The sequence below is a fragment of the Hibiscus syriacus genome, unplaced genomic scaffold (genome assembly GCF_006381635.1).
Source record: "Hibiscus syriacus cultivar Baekdansim isolate YM2019G1 unplaced genomic scaffold, ASM638163v2 tig00112261_pilon, whole genome shotgun sequence".
NCBI classification, from domain to species: Eukaryota; Viridiplantae; Streptophyta; class Magnoliopsida; order Malvales; family Malvaceae; genus Hibiscus; species Hibiscus syriacus.
In genome coordinates, this window is record NW_024063289.1 from 1,505,503 (window position 1) to 1,525,802 (window position 20,300).

Here is a 20,300-nt window from a genome sequence, read left to right on the forward strand (position 1 = left end):
CTCACCACTCCGCCCCACCCCGCTCCGATGTCAATCCCACCACCCCACTCCACCCAATTGTCAAACCCAAACAGAGAAACATCCAGACAAATTCATTCCGAAAAGAGACTGAAAAGTCTAATAAGGTAAACGATGATACTCTTAAAGCCTAAAAGTAGAGTAGCCACTTACACTAGAAGATCCTCCGTATCCGTCGTAGGTTTGGGACAAAAGGGAAGAAGTGTTGCTGCCCAACTGCGAAAAAGGGGACCTATAACTCGTTTCTTTGTAGTTGCTCCTTCTAATTGGATCTTGGTGAAAGCTTATGAACTCCTGCATTAAAAAAAAAAAAATCATCAGTCTTGGTATCTAAATAAATCCATCTTAATAACTCAAACTCGGGTAAGTGTCGTATACGAGTACGTTTAAATTTTCTCAAGATTTCCATGTATTCAGAAAGTTCTTAGATCACATATCCAAACCCATGTCCGGGTGTACATTAGACAAAGATGGCAAACACAAGTACTTTAATAAAAAATGAAGCCTAGGAGCCATATAGAAATCCATAAAGATCAAAAACCCATTAAAGGAATACAAACCAGGTAAGTTATAATTAAATTAAACAAATAAGGTTATTTCTTACTTGAATCAATTGTTGAGCAAACTGAACCTGCGTTGAGGTTCCTTTAATTTCGACAATTATTTCATCAAATAAGGCCCCACTTTCTTGCACGGTTATGACAGCCCCACTGGTGCGACGAATGTGAGCAATATTAACTCCTCCAATCCCAATGATGTCCTCAGCATAAGAAAATTTGCATAGTTTGAGCAATCTGGTTGATAAATGCAATAAGAGAAATGATGATACAGCAGCCAAGTATATACAATTATACATACATATACCAAAGTCTAGGCAAACATAAGAAAGTTCCACTTCAAAAGCCCAATTTAAACCAAAAAATATCATTGCCAAATCTCCAAGCCAACTTAAATGTATATAAGATGAGCATTGTCATAAAGATAAAAATTGCTATATTCAAACTTTTTGACCCAAGCAGCAGTGATGCAAACCATGCAGGGCACCAATGACCTACGATAAGGCTCGAAATGATTTTCTTCTCGCCTTTTCTAATTAACTAATAACTAAAATAATACTAATTTCATGGAGAATCACCACGGGGATTTATATTTTATGTATAGTTTTATGCTTGTGTATATAAATACATCATTCTCATTGGTTGCCTTCATTTCTCTCCCCTCTTATTCTATTTATGTTATGACCTCTAATTTTCAGTGATGTATTTATATACATGAGATTTCCCTCTCATTGGTCCCCTTCATCCATCCCTTCTTATTCCTATTTCTGCCTCTAATTTTTAATATTATCTACATATGCACCCTTTCTCTTCCTTGTTCGCCATCATAAACTCTAATTTCGCTTCACCATTTCTCATTTGGGAAGAGGAATTAAGAATAGTAATAATAAGTGCACACAAACAAACCTGAGTAACTATAGGAACAACAGATCGATGAAGCCCTGAACTAGAATGTACTATCGAATGTGGAAGATCCTGTCCATAGAATGGAATTCCAGAAGATGGGATTTGTGACTCAAACTGTTTTTCATGTTCAAGAAACAAAAAGTCTCTCCTCGCAGTAACAGGAAGATCGACTCCAATTCCACTTTGAGAAACAGTATGTAGAGATGACCTTTCAGCCCTTGTCTCTGCTTGAAGCTCTTGATTGACTACCGCATTGATATCACCGCTTAACATGAAACAATTGAAGGATACATAACAGCAGTTCATTAGAAAACAGACTTACTACTGTCTTTTCAAAGAGAGGAAGAACAATTTGATCAACGAAAAATTTCCTCAGGTGCCTCACCACAGCTTCAAAAGCTTTAAGAACCTTCAGGGCTTCCCCCTCCAACTCCACCATCCTCTCATCTGCTACCACATAAGGTGGAGTTTCCTCTGCAAAAACAGTACCACGTTCACCATAAACTTTACAGGATCCCTAAACCTATGATTTATAGGGCACTTTTTGAACAAAAAATAAGATACAAAAGCTTGGATTTATTGTAAGTTTATATAACTATGATTGTCAAAATAATCAAAGGAAGCAACAAAATTTATTTACTTTTAGTATTGCAAAGCATTATTTACAAGCAAGGAAAAAACGCTTCTGTATCCAGAACTATGCAATCACAACAGTTCGAGTTAAAACAGTAGCAAAATTCAGATGAACTATCAAAGCATTGAAGCAGACAATAACACCAATATTTTGAGTGTTTTATATTGCACCCTAAGGCATACACTTATTGATTCTTTAATGTGACAAAACTCAACATAAGATCAGCCATTTAGAATACATCTTATTTCACTCTCGGAAACGTGAATTTTAAGCTATGCAGATTCGAAAACTTTGTGCCCCATCAAGGAGGTAAGCCCTTAAATTTACAGGGATGGAAGCATGCACAAATAAAAGTTCTATTTCATAATTGACATGTAAAAGTTACCAAGAGAAGAGAGAATGCTTCAGTATTAAGGTACAAGCTTCCAAACTGACTTGTCAGAAAAGAAATGGACTTCCAAATTAAAAAACTATCAACCCCTAGCTCTTTTTGAAATAGAAGAAGAATAACCATAATACAACAAACAAAAGGCAGGTTTTCTAAGATTGCAAGTAAAAAAGAGGCACCCTTAAGTTCTCTATGTAATACCCCAAATTTTGGTTAGTGACCAAAATGTAACTTTTGAAAGTTTGATGGTGAAAGTATAAACTTGGAAAAATTTAGGGAATTAAGTGATAAATTTCCTAAAAAAGAATTCTATTTCATAAATATATAGTTTACTCTTTAGAGTGGGGTTTTATAGAAATCATATTTTTGGATTTGTAATTTTAGTAAAGAAAAATTAGAAAGGGTTAAAGTCCGGTAAGGAATCGGTAATTCAGATTGAATTGGAATTTTACAAAAATTTGAAAGATGTTATAAAATGGTTGGAAATATTATTTTAATATTTTATATCAGAGAAATTTGGTTTGGAAGTATGCAATTTTTCAGATTTAACTGAAACAGTGGAATTTAGTAACTAAAATGCAATTTTGAAAAAGCAAGGGAAATTTCGTAAATCAAAGTCAAAATAATTCATCTTTGACTTTGGAAGATGATTAGGATGAGTTTTCATGGTTTTATGGTGAATAGGAAGATTCATTAAGGGTGATTTGGTCTTATCTCAATTAAATGAATATTTTATTGATTTATAGTGAAATTCAATGTAAACTAATATGAAATGCACCCAACATTTCATCCAACTTGCTCATCTTCTTCTCCAAGCTGCCATGGGTTTCTCCAATGGTGAGAGAAAGCTTCAATTCCATTTTTAAGAAAATTCATTTGGATTTTGAGTATGCCGTAAAAAGAAAATTTCTATACACGAAAAACCCTATTATTTGGTACCAATATTGCATGATAATCTTGCAAGTGTTCAAAGATCCCAAATTCTAAAGTTTGTGTTCATATAAGGTATCATGAAATTAATGATGGATCTTGATGTTTGTGATATAATTGATTTATATTCAAGCATGTATGATGATTAGAACATGTTTAATCTTTCTAGAACTTGTTCTTTAAGTTTTGGTCATGGATTGTATGAGTGAGAAAAATTATGGAAAAATTATATATGGGTTCGAAATGATGAAGGAAGTATTCTACAAGTCTTAGAAAAATTTGAGGACCATTTTGTAATTTTTGAAAAGTTGGGGATCAATTTGATAAGTTTGGAAATTGATGGGTTGTTGTGTAGGTGTTATATAATTAATGTATTATGCTGGAAATTTGCTGTTTGGGAATTAAAATGAGTATTAGAATGTGAAAAATGACTATTTTGGAAGTTTGAAAAGATTGGTGATTTACAGTTGGGGTACTTAAATGTAATTATGCCTTTGCAAAAGCATTTGAATGGTAATAATTTCAATGTTGGAATTTTTGGTATTAAGAATATAAGTGATAAAATGGTGAAGGACCATTTTATATAAGTTGGTGACAAGATTACAAAGAAATAACAAGTGTTTAAATATTTGGTGGAAAATGAGTTTCAAGTATATATGGAGTTGTTATGGGTTATATTTATGTTAGTACAATACTAACATATGTATCGTTATAAATTTGTGATTTATATAGATCGTGATTGAATTGTGATCGAAGCAAGTCAAATAGAAAAGAGTTTATTGTGGACAATTAGTGAGGTATATATTTTGGATTATAAAGTGTCAAGATGAGTGCAATACTTGTATGACATTTACATGAATGTTTTATACATCATCAGGAAGACTTGTGATAAGTTGACCTTGTTTATATCAGCATGATATTATGTCATTTTTTTTTTATAAATTGACATGATATTGATATGTCACAGTATGAAAGTATAAAGCATTAATTATGGAAAATGTGATATTTTACCATGAATGTTTTTTGTATGAATTGCCCAATGTTAAATTATGATAATATACTTTGCCATGGACGGATCAAATAAAATAGATTATATGCCCAAGTAAGTCATTGAGGGACAGGATATAGTTGCATGCCATAGAGTATAGCAACTGCAGGTTTATAATACACTTTGGTGTATATGGTGGGCACGACCTTATGTGTAATACACTTTGGTGTATATGGTGGGCATGACCTTATGTGTAATACACTTCGGTGTATATGGTGGGCACGACCTTATGTGTAATACACTTCGGTGTATATGGTGGGCATGACCTTATGTATAGCACTACGGTGCAAATATTACTCGAATATCCAGGTCCTCAGGGTTTTATACTTGGCAGTTGTCTATGGTTTATAGATTATTGGTAAATAAATGGTAAGCATGAAAATAAGCTTACGAGCTTATGGAATAAATAACAAGTATATTGGTAAGAAATTTTATATTCAGTTATATTATTTTGATCATGGTAAAATATTGGATATGCTCTTTACATGATTTTATGGCATTTGATTTTGACATTGAAATTCTTGCATAGATTGTATTGCACTGTTTATTGTTTTGAATTGCCTCACTAAGTATATACTTAGCGTGTGATGATTTTCACGCGTAGGTAAAAAGCTAATAGTGGAATAAAGATTTCAAAGTGACATCAAGCATCGAGGAGTATATTTCAATATCAGTAAGACATCCTATGATGTAATGTTGACTTTATTAGTGGCATGTACTTATTAATGTTTTAATTGTTTTGTTGAACAAACTTGGAAACAAAAATGGAAATTTTATAGTGTTGAAAGGTTAAGTTTTTATGAGTTATATATATATATATATTTTGTTGAATAGTAATGAACAGTACCCACGTTTAAAAATTTTCAAAATGCTATAGGGGTACTAATACCCTGCTACAGGTACCGATACCTTAACTGTTTACTATTCACTGTTCATGGTACTATTCATAAAAATCTTTTGAATTAAATTTGGTATAACGAAACATAATTTATATGATATGATATTTTTATAATATCAGTTACCATTTTAAGAAAATAAATTTTAAATCGCTTTTGAATTGGAAAATGGTTTTAGAAATTCAGGAGACATCTATAATCTGTATAGGTATAATTATACGGGTTATGGGTGTTACACTCTAAATCTTTATTAATTTTTTGAAAGGGGCACATTCAGAGGAGTTTAATAATAATCTCTTCCAAAAAAGATCCCCAGCCTAAGCACGTAAAATATCCCCAAAATAAAAAAAATAAAGTATGCAAATATTGCGCATAGATGTGCACACATGAAATAATCAAGAAAGAAGCACATAATTTCAATATTTTATCCATTTACTGAACAGAGCCATGCAGAAATTAACCACAACTTCATTGGTTTGTGGTTCATTTCATGCATAGCATAAGCATGGAGAGGATAACTTCTAATGTAATGTCCATATTTATAAAAAAATGTGCCTTTTAATTTGGGGATCATAGAAAAATCAGTTAGATTTATCCACTATATAAATAGGATTAAAGGACCCTATGGAAAGGTAGAAAGGATGCATAATCCCATAAGAAAAAGTTACATAAAATGGGATTAGAGCATTAAAGTTACAAAATGAAGACATTTCATCCATCAATTCAAATTCCTGTGCACCAACCGAAACCTAAATACATAAATGAGCAATAAGGGAACCCGACCTCTCATGAATAAACCAATATTCTAAAATGTAAAAAAATATCGCTTGACAATACCCTGACAGATGCACCAGTGCTCTCTTGTAATGACTTGATCAAGGAGCCTTGCTTTCCAATTAACCTGATTGCTTGAGTAGATGCCGCCAACAACCGGATAGAATAAAATGTAGCTCCAGCTGCTTTAGCATCAGCATCATTTTCCTACAATCCATGTACACGTTTGAAAACTCTTATAGCATCATCCATTGCAGGGGAAAGAGGTGCCTCTGGTTCTTATTTTCCAGATATTAGTACCTACAAGAAAACCCAATTAATTCAAGGAACCAGTAAAGGGCAATCATAAAACTATAACTTAACTCCAAAAATAAAAGAATAATCAGTAGGAAAAACTCCAAATTTGTGGACCAGACATATCTATTGACAGTAATTTGCTTAAGTCCCCCTTATTTTTCTTTCGAAAACACAGGAACAAAGTATTTGTCATTTGATCAGAAGTCAAAACTTTGACTAATATACAACAGGTGTTACTAAATTTATATAAATCTCGTAATGGACAAATATCAAATTTAACTCGGTTGTTACTTTTAAAGCATTCTTTGTGTAAGGTATGGCTCATAAATATACCGGTATACGGTACAAGGTTAATTTTGTAATTATGTACCAGGGTTTTCTATTATAAATAGAGATGTAACCTAAACCTGTGAGAATTGAATAAAATTTTCTAGCGCCGCCTAGGCACCGAGGACGTAAGCACATTGCCGAACCTTGTTAAAATTCTTGTGTTCTTTCGTTTACTTTGCCCGATTTATCAACAATTGGTATCAGATGTCAGGAGCAAAATTCGAAGTCGCGAAATTCGATGGTCTGGGTAACTTCGGATTATGGCAAACGAGGGTGAAGGATCTGTTGGCGCAGCAGGGGATCTTGAAGGCTTTGCGACCTACAAAGCCGACATCGATGGAGGAGGAAGATTGGGAAGAATTACAACAACGAGCGGCAGGAACCATACGATTATGCTAGGCGGACGAGGTTATGTATCACATCATGCATCTATCGTCCCCAGACGAAATTTGGAGGAAGTTGGAAAGTCAGTTTATGTCCAAATCCTTAACGACAAAACTGTATCTAAAGCAGCGGCTGTATGGGCTGAAGATGCAGGACGATCATGATTTGGCGCAACACGTGAATGTCTTCAATCAAATCGTTTCTGATTTGGCTCGGCTTGATGTAAAAATTGAGGATGAAGACAGAGCGATGATTTTGTTGTGCTCGTTTCCTCCCTCTTAAGAACACATGGTGACTACTCTTACATATGGGAAAGAGACTATCAACGTTGAGGAGATTACTGCAGCCTTGTTGGCTCACAACCAACGGAAGCAGAATGTAGGGGAAAACTCTCAAGCCGATAGCTTATATGTCAAGGGTAATCGAGACCGTGGACGGAAGCCAGAGAAGGTAGGGTCTGGCAAGCAGAATTCCAGATCCAAATCTAGGGATAAGAAGATAATTCACTGTTACAAGTGCAAGGAGGCGGGACATATGAAGCGAGACTGTCCGAAGTTGAAAAAGCATACTGATGAGAAGCGTGATGTTTCATCCAAGTCTGTGAACGTGGTCGAGGATGAAAATTCTGATTGCAGTGAGGGTGATATGTTTTCTATTTTAACGACTCAATTGACGGATGCGTGGATTCTTGATTCTGGATGTTCTTATCACATCACGCCAAATAGGAAATGGTTTTTGACATACAGGTCGGTTAATTCTGGTTCTGTTTATTTGGGTATCGACGTTGCAATATTGTTGGTATTGGTGATGTCAGAATTTAGATGTATGATGGCTCTGATCGGACATTGAGTGGTGTTCGACATATCCCAGATTTGAAGAAGAATTTGATTTCTTTGGGCACTTTGCACAAGAATGGTTTTATCCCTAAGGCTGATGAGGATAGGGAAACCATTCGGATTGTTAAAGGTGCTTTGACTGTGATGAAAGGAAAGATGACTGCAGGAAATATTTATAGATTGTTAGGGAGTACCGTTGCAGGTGGAGTTCATTCTGTTGAGTCCTGTGATGATACTACAAAACTGTGGCATATGCGTCTTGCTCAACTTAGTGAACGTGGTATGACAGAATTACACAAAAGAATTTTTTTGCATGGTGTCAAAAGCTGTAAGCTCGATTTTTGCAAGTATTGTGTTCTTGGTAAATAGACTAAAGTCCGTTTCAAGACTGCGAGGCACACAACTCAAGGGATTCTTGATTATGTGCATTCTGATGTATAGGGGCCTTCCACGACATCGTCTTTAGGTGGATCTAGGTATTATGTTACTTTTATTGATGATTTTTCACGGAAAGTTTGGGTGTATTTTTTGAAACAGAAATCTGAAGTTTTTGAGAAGTTCAAGCTGTGGAAAGCTGAGGTAGAAAACCAAACAGGATGAAAAATCAAGTGTTTGTGATCTGACAATGGTACGGAGTACACAAATTCATAGTTCTTACACTTCTGTAAGGAGCACGGGATTAAGAGACATTTTACAGTGCGCAAGACACCACAACAGAATGGTGTTGCGGAACGGATGAACAGGTCGTTGAATGAAAGAGACAGATGTTTGCAGTTGAATGCGGGGCTTCCCAAACACTTATGGGCCGAGGCTATTAACATGACGTGTTATCTTATCAACAGATCGCCAAGGGCATCATTGGCTGGGAAAGTTGCAGAAGAGGTATGAACTGGTCATGATGTTAGTTTTGATAACTTACGGATTTTTGGTTGTCCTGCTTATGTGCATGTACCTGCTGATGAGAGATCCAAACTTGATCCAAAATCGAAGGAGTGCATTTTTCTGGGTTACAAGAAAGGTGTCAAAGGATTCAAGTTCTGGGATCCAGTTGCGAAGAAAATTGTGATCAGTAGAGATGTTGTTTTTGATGAACAATCCATGTTGCAACAGAAGAAAGACACGACAGTGGTGGATTTCGAGCAGTTTCCAGTTGAGAAACCAGAAACTTCTCAACCAACTTCTAGTGGTTCCACTACGGATGATTTGCAGGATTATAGTCTCGCCAGAGATAGGGTGAGACGGACTAATATAAAGCCTCAGAGTAGATTGGGTTTTGAAGACTTGGTCTCTTTTGCACTTATTGTTAGCAGTGATGATCCGATTAATTTTCATGATGCTGTTACTAGTCAGGAAAACGACAAGTGGATGGCAGCCATGGTTGAGGAGATGGAGTTTTTGAATCACAATCGTACATGGAGTTGGTTCGCCTTCCTAAGGGTAAAAAGCCGATTGGTTGCAAATGGGTGTATAAGAAGAAACCAACAGTAACAGAAAAAGAGGGGGAGAAGTTCAAGTTCAAGGCTCGTTTGGTAGCAAAGGGTTTTTCACAGCAGAAAGGAGTTGATTATGATGAAATTTTTCTCCTGTGGTCAGGCACACTTTAATCCGAGCAGTACTTGCATTGGTGGCCAGTTGGGATTTGCATTTAGAGCAGATGGATGTTAAAACTGCTTTTTTGCATGGTGATTTAGAGGAGCAGATCTACATGCGGCAACCTGAAGGTTTCACTCAACCTAGAAACGAGCATTTAGTTTGCAGATTGAAGAAATCTTTGTACGGGTTGAAACAGTCTCCGAGACAGTGGTATAAATGGTTTGACTCCTATATGATCAAGATTGGCTACAACCGATGTGAGTATGATTGTTGTGTCTATGTTAAGAGCATTGATGATGGTTCTTTTATTTTTCTATTACTGTATGTTGATGATATGTTGATTGCTGCGAAGAACATGGATGATGTTATCGGTTTGAAAACTTTATTGAGTCAGGAATTTGATATGAAAGATTTAGTGGCTGCAAAGAAAATTCTTGGAATGGAAATTTGCAGGGACAGAGACTCAAGGAGACTGTGGCTATCTCAACGGGGCTATGTTGAAAAAATGCTAGAAAGGTTTGCGATGAGCAGCGCAAAACCAGTTAGCACTCCTTTGGCGAACCACTTTAAGCTCTCATCAGAAAAGTGCCCTAAGACAGATAAGGAAGCTGAAGATATGGCAAAGGTTCCGTATTCTAATGCCGTTGGCTACTTGATGTATACAATGGTATGTACTCGTCCTGATTTAGCTCATGTTGTTAGTCAAGTTTGTAAGTACATGTCTAAACCTAGTAAGCAACATTGGGAAGCAGTCAAGTGAATCTTTCAATACTTAAAGGGTACTGTGGGACATGGAATTGTTTTTGGTAGTCAACGAGATAATCCTTTGGTTGTAGGATATGTGGATTCAGACTATGCAGGTGACTTGGATAATAGAAGATCTACGACAAGGTATGTTTTTACTCTCGGTGGAGGACCTATTTGTTGGAAGTCTACTGTTCAATCTGTAGTGGCACTATCTACAACTGAAGCTGAGTACATGGCAGCAGCTGAAGCTATAAAAGAAGCTTTATGGCTCACTGGTTTAGTGAAGGAGTTGGGTGTTCAGCAAGGTGGAGTTCAGCTGCTTTGTGACAATCAAAGTGCTATTCACTTAGCTAAGAATCAGGTATATCGTGCTAGAACTAAGCACATTGATGTACGTTTTCACAAGATCAGAGAGTTGGTTGCATCTGAAGAGATTTTGTTTCAGAAGGTACACACTGATGAGAATCTCGCTGATATGTTCACCAAGCCAATTACGACAGACAAGTACAAGCATTGCTTGGACTTGTTGAATGTTTCAATTTGTTAAAGAACTAAGGTAACCTAACCCACATTGAATGTTTCCTAAGGGGCAGGATATTCGCCAAGGTGGAGATTTGTAAGGTATGGCTCATAAATATACCGGTAAAGAGGACAGGGGATGGACAAATATCAAATTTAACTCGGTTTTTACTTTTAAAGCATTCTTTGTGTAAGGTATGGCTCATAAATATACCGGTATACGGTACAGGGTTAATTTTGTAATTATGTACCAGGGTTTTCTATTATAAATAGAGATGTAACCTAAACCTATGAGAATTGAATAAAATTTTCAAGCGCCGCCTAGGCACCGAGGACGTAAGAACATTGCCGAACCTCGTTAAAATTCTTATGTTCTTTCGTTTACTTTGCCCGATTTATCAACACTTTGTTTGAAAATGAAATCCCTTGAATCAAAAGATGCATGATTTACATCGATATAAATTAATTAAAGTTAAAATTTATCGTATTTTACTATTTATTCTTCTTCTTCTTCTTCTTTCCAGAGCAAATATCAACTAAAGAAAGAAAATGCCAGACGCAAAGAATCGACAACTGTGAAATTATTAACTCAAAAAGAAAATAAGGGTTTAGAGTTACAATGCGATCGAGAGTCCCAACAGCACCATCAAGAACGCGGATACGGGCGACGGTTTCCTCGCACATCTTCTTGATGAGTTCACCTTTCTGGCCAATTATGCTGTCGACTTTCATAACAGGGACGATGGAACAAACCCAAATTGAATGGTGGAATAGAGAACGAGGAATACCTATGGAAACCCTTGAATTTTGACTCCCTTCGTCTGCGTTGTGGTAAATGGCGAAACCAGTGGACTAATGCAAAGAGAAAAAGGGAAAAAGAGAAAAAGGGAAAAAGAGAAAAATGGGGGAAGCATGCGTGCTGAACTGATTATCGAGGAAGCCAGGACTAGAAGCGGGAAATGATGAAAATAATGGGGGGAAATTAAAAGACGACTTTTAGAGATGACACACAATTTAAAGTGTACTCCGTGTGTTTGCTAATTTTTTTGGATTATGACTATTAAATATGACACACATTATTGTAAGTGATAAATTGTTCAGATTTAAAAAACATGACATTTTTTTTTATGACACACATTTTTTGCAAGTCATAAATTAGCGTGTGTTCTCGTTTGTGTGTTATTAAAGGTGTATTTTCTTGTAGTGGATCTTCCAAGAAGTTATAGTTTGTTGAACCACATTTTATAATATTTTGATATAACAAATTAATGCAAAATGTTTTTGTACTTGATTGAATTTGTTCATAGTATTAAAAAATAATTCAAAGTCCATTAAACTATAATTTGAGCACAAAACAGTTTTCTAGGTACATAGTACATATAATGTTCTTACAGTATCGAGACTACATGAATTGTATTGCTACTATTCGTGTGGTACCAAAGGTAAGAGAAGTATCGATACTCTCTAAGTAGTATCGATACTACCAGTTGTTTTCCAAATTGCTCAAATTTCATAATGCAAAATAGGTACCGATATTACTTTACACAGTGGTATCGATACCATGAAGCATAATATCGATAATGGTCAAGCCCAATAGTCCTCAATGGCTAGTTTATTTAAATATTACAAAGGTAGTACTAATACTCAATAAAGGAGTATCGGTACTCCCTGTCCTGGGCAGTTTTTTTTGCAGAAAATTAATCCCAAATGGTTCCAAAACATCCCCAATGGATAGAAACGACCACAAACACATTCCAACATATAAAAAAAAGTTGAGGACACTTGAAGAACGTTACAACATACTCTTTATTTTCATTTTCTCTTGTACATATGCATTTGAGCTCATTGTAAATCTTTTAATTATTTTCTTGTGAGCTTAAATCTTGTAAACACCCTACCTTTGAGAAGTTTTATTGTTTACATATTTTAACCTTGTAAAAAGGGAGTGATTTTAGTTTAGCCATTAAAAAATTAAGTGTTTTGTAAAGGTTACTCTTAAGACTAGAAAAAGAAAGAACAAATTAATGAATTTGTTATAAAATCCTTAGTGTGGAGCTAAGGTAGTGGATGTAGACTTGGTTTAGAAGTCGAACCACTATAAATCTTTGTGCAAATTTTCCTATCATTTCTCCCCCATGCCCAAAAAGTTTAAATTGGCTAATTCTCATGCTATTGGCAATTATTCGGTTGTTCAATTGAGCTTTATTGAATCAAAATAATTTGTATTAGAGTTTGACTCATTAGATGGTTTAACAACCTTTAGATGATCCTTGAAGAAGTTCTACCAATTCTCGATACAACCGAGAATATGACTTCAACCTCCGGCTCCTACTACATTGAAGACTCTCGAGCGGTCAACAAGCCACCTTATTTGAATGGAGCAAATTATACCTATTGGAAGAATAGGATGACGCTCTTCATTCAAGCCAACGATCTATGAGCTTGGAACTCAATTATGAAGTGATACTCCATTCCAACCGATGAGATGGATGATTGGAGTGATGGAGATAAGAATAAGTTCCAACTCAATGCAAAGGCTATGAACATTCTATTTTGTGCATTAGGCCCGGATGAATATGGAAGAGTATATTCTTGTTATAATGCTAAGGAGATTTGGGACAAGCTCTAAGTCACTCATGAAGGAACCAATGAAGTAAGGGAAACCAAAATTAGTCTTCTCAATCATAGCTATGAGAATTTCAAGATGAAACTGAATGAAGACATCAAAGCTATGACAAATAGATTTTTCAGGATTGTCAACGTTCTCAAGGAATTTAGAGAAGTTATCCATAATGAGAAGCATATGAGGAAGATAATTTATTCTCTTCCAAAGTCTTGGCAATCGAAGAAGACAATGATCATCGAAGCTAAAAATCTAATGTCTTTCACTCTTGATGAGCTTATTGGTTCTCTTCTCACTCATTAGTTGATAGTAAAGGAGGAGGAAGAAGAAGTAGACATTGCCTTAAAATCCACAAATGAGAGAAATAAAGACTAAAGTGAAGAGTTGAATGATGATGAAGAAGAAGAGATGGCCATGCTTTTCAAAAGATTCAAGAGATTCATGACTTATAAGGAAGTGTCCTCCGGTGTGCTTCGAATGTAAAAGAATGGGGCATGTCAAATATGATTATCTCATCCTAAAGAAGAAGGAATCAAGTAATAAGAAGGCATTTGTGGTGGCTTGGAGTGATGAAGATGACTCCAATGATGAAGATGAAGTAGCTAACTTATGCCTTATAGCCATCGACGAAGATTCAATAATAACTTCTAACTCTAGTGAATCAAATTCTTATTCTTTTAATTAGTTACAAGTTGCCTATGATGAATTATATTTAGAATTAGAGACCATGAATTCCAAATATAAGAAATTGATTTCAAAATTGAAAGTGGAAAATGATTTTCTTTTAAAAGAAAAAATTAGATTTTGAAAAGCAAAATGAAATTTTGAAATATGATTTTGAGCTTAAAAAAACCAGAATTGAACATTTGGAAAACGAAAATATTGAATTGAAATTTAAACTTGAATGCTTAACAAAAGAAAAAAATCATTTATAAAAACAATTCATCTATGTTAAAAATGGAAAAATGCTCACATTGTCATTTTCATGGTCACAATGTACATACTTGTCCTATATAGAAATGAAAATCTTTTAAAATTAGACAAGTATGGGTTCCTTTGGGAACTAAAGACATTGACACTAACATTCTAGGACCCAAAGCAATTTGGGTACCAAAAAAATGCAAATGAATGTCTCTTGTAGGTGTGTTGGAGCAATGGTGATAAAGGTAAATGATCTCAATTGCTCTTGTCACACAAAAAAACAATGGGTAACCTCTAACCTTAAAGCTTTTTGATTTTGTAAATTGGTTTCCTATTGATTTTTTATGCATGCATGAGTATTGAACATGAATGATAACTTGTTATTTTCTATCTCATGTATGTTGAAAATATGTTATGATGAACATTTATTTTTAAAATGATTTTTATAAAATTTGAGTTCATCATAATGTTTGTTTTTGGTCATGTTGTGTTTAATTTTTTTAATTTTTTTCTTGACCTTAATTTGTTTTAAATGTGTGTTCATGTGTTCTTCATTGTCTATGATATCCCTCTAACAATTGATATCTATGTTGAATACGTAACACTTGAGAATGCTTTATGCTTATGAGTTATACTGTCTTATTTGTTGATATTGCTTAAAGTATGTTTGACTTAGATTTATTGAATTTCATGTACTACTAATGTGTTTTCTTTCCCATCTCATTGAAATTCAATATTGTTTTAAGTGTTAATCTTTTGTGTCAAAAGTTTTCTTGGAATGCTTTTATTGAGAGGGAGCTTTGATTTTTCAAATGATTTTACGCTTACTCTCCATTGTTGTTTTGAACCATTAAATTTAAATTATTTTTGATATAACAAAAATGGGGAGAAGTATAGGTTTGAAAAAATCAATTTTAATAATGAAAAAGGGGGAATTTTAATATTTTCCAAATATTTATCTTTTTCATGAAATATTTTATTAAGGCGGAGTTTTGCCAAAGAAAATTTTCAAATGTTTTGTTATATCAAAAAGTGGGAGATTGTTGAACCATGTTTTATAATATTTTGATATAAGAAATTAAGCCATAATGTTTTTGGCCTTGATTGAATGTGTTCAAAGTTTTCAAAAATAATTCAAAGTCTATTAAACTAGAATTTGAGCACAAAACAATTTTCTAGGTATGTAGTATCGATACTGTTCATGTGGTACCAATACCAAAGTTAAATGAAGTATTGATACTCTCTAAGTAGTATCGATACTACCAGTTTTTTTCCAAATTGCTCTAATTCCAGAATTCAAAATAGGTACTGATACTCAAGGGGTATCGATACTACTTTACACAGTGGTATCGATACCATGAAGCATAATATCAATACTGGTCAAGCCCAATGGTCTGCAACGACTAGTTTATTTAAATATTACAAAGGTAGTACCGATACTCGTTAAAGTATTACCAATACTCCCTTTCCTGGGTAGTTTATTTTGCAGAAAATTAATCCCCAATGGCTCCAAAACATCCCAAATGGCTAGAAACGACCACAAAATCATTTCAACATATAAAACCAAGTTGAGGACGCTTGAAGAAGGTTACAACACCTATCCAAGCAATAGAGATCAAGAGAAAAGCTCTTTCACTCTTTATTTTTCCTCTCTTGTACATATGTGTTTGAGCTCATTGCAAATCTTTTAATTATTTTATTGTGAGCTTTAATATTGTAAACACCCTACGTTTGAGAGGTTTTCTTGTTCACTTCTTTTAACCTTGTAAAAAAAGGAGTGGTTTTAGTTTAGCCATTGAAAAAACTAAGGGTTTTATAAAGGTTACTCTTGAGCCTAAAAAAAGAAGAACAAATTAGTGAATTTGTTAGAAAATCTTAGTGTGGAGCTAAGGTAGTGGATGTAGACTTGGTTTAGAAGTCGAAAATACTATAAATCTTTGTGTAAATTTTCTTATCCTTTCTCCTCCATACCCAAAATTTTTCAATTGGCCAATGACCCCCTCTTGGAAATTATTTAGTTGTTTAATTGAGCTTCATTGAATCACAATAAAGTTCCCTTAAGTATAAAATCTATGATGGGGATAATAGTAAATATGAGAATATCTATTTCTTAGGGACCATAACCCCTTTATATAGCTAATTTAAGAATAAGTTATTGTCTATACTTATTACTATGCTCTGCATCGAATTATAAATACAACTTTAATAGTATCTACACTTTTATTTCCATGAAACTTCTAATACCGTATGACTATAACATATTTGGTCACTTAAACTATGTCATATTTTATGATAACAATATACATTATAAATATGTGCACATAATTATGGATTTTAATCCAACAATTTAGACTTGAAATTACTTCATACACTATTTTGGTCACTTTTTTCTTAAATTTGTTACTTTATATTTGTATTAAGTTCTATATAGCATTGTTGGTAATGTGTAAAAACACTATCCCACACGAGTAGGAAATACGGCTTGGGTATTTATATTGTTAATTTTTCCCTGCCTTATTGAGTGATAGATAACAAGGGGTAATCTCACACGCCGTCACCGTCGTCACCCATCTATATCGCCTCGGCTTGTGCTCTTTCTCGTGGACATGGTCTTGCTCATGAAATATTTATAGGCTACACATTGATATGTTAATTTATATTTTCAGAGAGTAACAACTAATTAATTGGTTGTCTGAAAATTAAAATTGAAATAGTCAGTTTCTAAAATTAAACTTGTGTAACGTTGGATGTATCTGAACTATTTTACAAATCTATTAAAATGGATTTAACAGTTGATTATTGAACCAATTACAAGTACAATTATATGAGTTAGAAAAGTAATTATGTGAGTTACAAATGGCTGAAAAATGAATGCTCGAATCTCGATTGTTTTTTAGGACAGATTCATGTGTGAATTGCAAATAGTTTTCAGAAAAAGTTAAATTCAGAATTAAATCAGATTTATATCTGATTTTTGTTGGACATTTTTGTCCCTGAAGCTCGGCCAATAAATAGAGAGGCTTTGTAAGCTTCTCAACTCACTCTCAAACTCAAAAATCTCTCAACACTCAAAAGCTTCCTAAGCTTTATTGTATTTTCTCTGGTGATTCAGAAAAGTAGTACCATTTCAGTTCACTCCAGTTTTGGGCGTACGAATTCTCAGAGCTACCATGTTAACCTCGGGGGATGATCTATCTATTGCATCGATTAGACACACCGGGCAAATTTGTTTCTAAGGCAATGGTTTTCACCATAACACGATTTTAGTTATTCAATTGATTCGATTATATTTTTATTTGTCTTGTTAGTGATAATGCCTCGTTTTGTATTGTATATTTCCAAAAATTTAGAAACAAATTATTTATGCAAAATGTTGACACTATTGAGGTAGTTGATCCCTAATCTTTCCAAACTTAATGCACTCGATGGTTCACATTACCGAAGGTGGTCTCAACAAATTCTGATTTTCTTTGAGCAGCTTGATCTCGATTACATTCTATGAAGCCACCACCACCTACTCCGATGACTACTTCAGCTGCAAATACTATTATTTGTGATGAGACCCAACCTGATGTCGTTACCATTTTTACCACTACTGATATTACTGTCACTACTGTCGAGAAGTACGAAAAGGATAATAAGATAGTACGAGGTCATATTCTAAACACCAAGGTCATATGGGATACACTCGAGAAAAAATATGGTGTTGATGTCACGAGTATCAAGAAATACATCGTTAGCGAGTGGATGAGATTCCAAAAGACCGATGACAAGTCGATTATGGATCAAGTCCATGATTATAAAAATATGGTTTTCAAAATCCTTGCTGAAGGAATGCAAATGTGTGAAATGTTGCAAGACAACGTCCTGATCGAAAAGCTGCACAAGTCTTGGTCTTACTACCATAATTCTCTCAAACACAAGGAGTGGCATTTCACTTGAGGAGTTGTTGGGCCATATGAAGATAAATGAGGATAACTGTTTGAAAGATAAGTTTTCTAAATCTATTAGTCAATTGTATTTCAAAGCTAACTTGGTTGAGTCTGGTGGTGCCTCAGAGTCTAAATTCAAAAATATCATAAAAAGATGGAATCAAAATAATAAGATGTTGAAAACATTTTGATATTTTGATATACCAACAGAATGCCAAAATGGTATCGATACCATACGCAGTATCGATACCAAGTAATATAGTTGTACTGATACTATGGTTGTAGTACCAATAATACTCTTTTTGTTTTAACTAAATGGTATCAATACTATTGTCTGGTATCGATTCTTCGGGACGATATCAATATCGTTGCTTTCCAATGGTCAAAATATTTGAATTTTATGCAGGTAGTATCGATATCATTGAGTGTGGTACCGATACCATGACGCTCCTAACAGCAAATTGAGTGGAAAACTTCACCCCAATGACTCTTTTGACTCCCACAACCTCTCCAACTTTCATAATTGATCAAAGGAGTATATAAACAAGGTTTCAAGCCATTGGTGATTAAGATAAACAAGAAAATAGAAGAGATACAATAGAGAAAGCCTTAAACATAAAGTTTAAGCAAAATCAAGCCAACATTCATCAATATTCACTTTGCTTTCTAAAGAACACTTCTTGTGATTACTTGTATTCATTTCTCAAGTGTTTTTATTTGTTCTTGAATTGTGCAAATATTTTCCTTGTGAGGTTTCTTATAAGTTTTCAAATTTGTAATTTTCTCTTTGAGAGAGTGTCTCAAGAATTTGGTGTATAATTCTTGAGGGAGTTGTAAGGTTACGCCTTGTCCTCAAAGGTATATACAAATTAGTGATTTTGTGGAAATCCTTAGTGTGGATAACTAAGGTAGTGGACGTAGACTTTGATTGAGAAATTCGAACCACTCTAAATCACTGTGCAATTTATTTGAATTTTTCTTACAATCTTCCACAAAATTTTATTTTCCAATTCACCCCCTCTTGGCTATTTCATCCTATCAATTGACTCAACAATTGGTTTCAGAGCTAGACTAATTTGAAGGTTTTACCACCTCTTCAGAAGATCCTAGAAGAGTTTAATCGTCATCAAAGTCATCCATGGCCTCTACATCAAATTTCGAGATTGTTCTTGACTCTCAACCCATCAACAAGCCTCCATAGTTCAATGGAGCCAACTACGCCTATTGGAAAAATAGGATGAAGTTCTTCATTCAAGCAAGTGATTTGGGAGCATGGAGTATAGTGATGAAAGGTCACTCTACTTCAACCCGATATATAGAGACGTGGAGTGAATAAGAGAGGAGACAGTTCCAGCTCAATACAAAGGCAATGCATATTTTATTTTGTGCACTTGGACCTGATGAATATGGGAGACTATCATCATGTTCAAATGCTAATGAGATATGGGATAAGCTCCAAGTCACACATGAAGGAACCGATGAGGTAAGAGAAACTAAGATAAGTCTTCTCAACCACAACTACGAGAATTTCAAGAAGAAACCCGATGAAGATATCAAAGCTATGACGGATAGATTTTCCGTAATTATCAACGGTCTCAAGGGATTTTGAGAAATAATCCCTAATGAGAAACTTGTGAGGAAGATGATTTATTCTTTTCCAATATCTTGGGAATCGAAGAATGCGACAATTATCGAAGCTAAAGACCTAAAGTCTTTAACTCTCGATGATCTAATTGGTTCTCTTCTTACTCATGAAATGATGGTTAAAGATGAGGATGATGAAAAGAAGAAAGATGATATAAAGAAAGAAATGGAGAAGAAGAAAAATATTGGTGTTGCTCTAAAATCCACAAAAGATGAGAGTGACTCTGATGACGATGATAAGGATGAAGAAATTGCAATGTTTACCAAAAGATTAAGAATATTCATGAAGTCAAACAAAGGAAGAATATTCCAAAGAAATGAAG

At 34.5% G+C, this 20,300-nt stretch overlaps 1 pseudogene; it reads right to left on the reverse strand.

Annotated features, from left to right (window-relative positions):
* Positions 1 to 55: 55 nt before the first annotated feature.
* Positions 56 to 17,985, reverse strand: LOC120176943 (annotated as a pseudogene).
* Positions 17,986 to 20,300: the final 2,315 nt, after the last annotated feature.